Raw genomic sequence first — 3,247 nt, 5'->3', positions numbered from 1 at the left:
GCTTGCAAAATTCTTCCATTCTCTCCTCCACGCTGCTACTAGGTGTTCCCTGAAGTGGTTGACTTCTACTTTCCTTTCACTTGTCTTTAGACATCATTTCCTCTGGGAAATCTCTCTTAACCACTCCCTGTCTCCATAATCAGTCACCTGTCTTTCACTTACTCTTGGTTATGGCTCTTACCACTTAGTAACTGCCTGTTTGTCCTTTTTTTTTTTTTTTTTAATTTATTTATTTTATTTATTTATCTTTGGCTGCGTTGGGTCTTCGGCGCTGTGCGCGGGCTTTCTCTAGTTGCAGCGAGCGGGGGCTACTCTTCACTGCGGCGCGCAGGCTTAGTTGCTCCACAATATGTGGGATCCTCCCGGGCCAGGGCTCGAACCTGTGTCCCCTGCATCGTCAGGCGGACTCCCAACCACTGTGCCACCAGGGAAGTCCCCTGCCTGTTTGTCTTTTATATCCACTATGCAGTAAGTGGTTCAGGTTCTTTTCTCACCTCGTTCATATTGTTTCCTCACTGCTCTGAAAAGTGATTGCAATGTGGTAGTCACTCAATAAAAAAGGACAGAATGAATACTTTAAAAATAAATTAATAAATGCCGTTGCTGGGAATCCGGCACCTTAGGTGTGGAGTCAAGTAATTATGTGTTAGAATTGCTTCTCCACTCTTATTAGCTCTGTGATATTTGAAATATTTATTAATTCACTTAAATATATATTAAATATACATTAAATATGTTAAACATATGATTTATATATATATGATTTCTTCTTGTCATCCGCCAACATCATGGAATGGTTATGCTAATGGAGAAGGCAGATTATGAATAAATAAATAAACCCAATGATAGCATGTGAGGAAAATGCTGTGAGGAAAATGGGTTGGAGTATAACTCTGTGGGGCTCAGAGAAGGCCCTTGTGAGGGGGTGACATTTAAGCTGAGATTGGGCAGAGGAGAAGGAGACAGCCATGTAAGAACCCGTGAAAAACAATATTCTAGGAGGAAGGCGTAGCAAGTGAGAGTTCCTCAGAACCTGGTTCTTCCCTTCCCTCATATGCGAATTATTACAGTAATAGCAGCTCTCACCCAGGATGGCTTTAGGGTTTGAATCAGACCAACCATATAAAGGATGTATCCCATTCTCTGGTCAATAGTAAGCACTAAACAAATATTTCTTGGTAGTATAATTAAGAATAAACTAGATCGAGTTGGCTTTTTTTGAAGGGAGACTTTAGTTATAGGTATTTTACTCTACATACTGACCCAAATTTACTTATTCTCTGTCAAATCAATTCAAATCAATTTTTGTTGGGCACCTACTATGTGTAAGCTGGTGTGCTGGATGCTATGGAAGGCTAAGGAAATATCAAGGAACTGAGAGCTCTGTTTTATTTTTATTTATTTATCTAAATGGATAATTTTTTAATTTATTGGTACTTATAAACGAACCAGCCAACTGGTAGTATTATGATGTGGACAAATCAAAACATCTTTCTACAAATACTAGAGTGGTGGAAAAAATTAGGGGCTGTAAGTAAAATAGCAAAAAGGGGCAGAGGAAATCAGTGAAGCACATTGTAGCTTAATCCTTCACCTTAAAAACTGAGGTTCTTAACAAGTAAAACCTCCCCATCCCAGAAAATATGAATAATCCTTCATCACACATCTTTGTACTTTTGCTCCCTATTCTTGAGGTTAGGTTCTAGATCCTAAAGATATCCAAAAAATAGTATTATAACCTAGTTATCTATAGCCGCCAGTCATCTTTTATCATGTTGTCCGTAGAAGTCAATGCTTCTGAAACCTCTTTGATTAGACACCAATCATACACCCCCAAACTGACACAAAAGGCACAATGAAAAGCAGCTTATCAAGGCAGAGAGAGACGTAATTGTAAAAGAAAAATTCTAGGGAAGTAATACAGTCATGGCTCAAATTGAGATTGAATAATACAGCCATCGTTACAAATCTTCAGGCTGCATGTTCAGAGAGTAATTTGGGAATAAATCCATGATTTGCTGTTGGGAATTGAAATACTTAGCAGTTTGCTGTATTATGTTATAGCTTTCCCCGGTAGTTTCCAAGGTGGCCTCCAAATCACTGACGGGAGAATTTTGCTGGTACTGGATCTGGGGCTGCAGGAATTCCTCAACATAGTTGTTGAATTGATTGTTCCAAGTCTGGTTATTCCAGGCTTGGGGGCACCAGGTCTGACTGTTCCAGCTCTGGTTATTCCAGGACTGACTGTTCCAGCTCTGGTTGCTCCAAGTTGGGTTATTCCAGGTATGGTTACCCCACATGGGCAGGTTTCCGGAAGAGTTCACCAAGCATCCTTGGTGGTAGGAATAGAAGCCCGGGTATTCTGTAGTTGCTGGGCCCTGAGTCACAATGTTGCTATTCCTGGGCCAGTTGTTTTTCCGCCACCTCTTACATTTCATTCTCTGGTTCTGGAACCAGGTCTTAACCTGTTTGTAGCTAAGGTTCAGGATGTTGGAAAGTTCTTGCATTTGCTGGAGGCTGAGGTATTTCTGCCTCTGAAATCTGTCATTGAGCACACACAGCTGCGTCTGAGACAACACGGTTCTGGTCTTCTGCTTCTTGACCAGGACCTTCTCTTCCTTCTTCTCTGTGCTCTTGTCTGCAGCTGTGGCCAGTAGTTTTACTCTGGGGCTTGTGGAAGAATCAGGACTGTCCAGTCTCCATGTCGTGGGTCTCAGCAGATGACATTTGCAAGGACACATAATTTTCTTCAGGCCCATAAATCTCAGGCATTGGTGAAGATTCCCTAGAATTGGATGCTTTGGGGCCACGCAGGCTTTGGGGACAAGCTGGGTCCACACTCATGTTGTTGAATTGAAGGAGAGGGAGAAAACCAAAGAGCTAGATAGATGGTAGGAAAAGTCCAGGCTTTAAGAATCTAGGTAGAAGAGCTTAGAGAAAGGTGAAGATGTCCAGGTGTAAAAGTATTAAAAACATGGGATGAAGGGAAGTCACCTGTGTGATAACAGAAGCCTTCCAGCCCAATGTAGGAAAATGACAAAAAAATTTGTGGAGGCTCTAGACTTATAAATAAGGCTCAGCCATACTTCGACCCGCCCCTCCTGGCAGCCCCACGCCCACCTGTTTTATTATTTTTTTTAAGATTTTATTTTTTTGATGTGGACCATTTTTAAAGTCTTTATTGAATTTGTTACAATATTGCTTCTGTATTGGTATTTTGGCTGCGAGGCATGTGGGATCCCAGCTC

The 3,247-nt window shown here is 41.4% G+C and overlaps 1 pseudogene; it reads right to left on the bottom strand.

The window, feature by feature from the left end:
- Positions 1–1,961: 1,961 nt before the first annotated feature.
- Positions 1,962–2,844, bottom strand: LOC136122354 (homeobox protein NANOG pseudogene; annotated as a pseudogene).
- Between the last annotated feature and the right edge of the window lie 403 nt (positions 2,845–3,247).

The sequence above is a fragment of the Phocoena phocoena genome, chromosome 4 (genome assembly GCF_963924675.1).
Source record: "Phocoena phocoena chromosome 4, mPhoPho1.1, whole genome shotgun sequence".
Lineage (NCBI taxonomy): Eukaryota > Metazoa > Chordata > Mammalia > Artiodactyla > Phocoenidae > Phocoena > Phocoena phocoena.
Note: the sequence above shows the minus strand (reverse complement) of the source record. Positions and strands in the feature narration are given on the sequence as shown.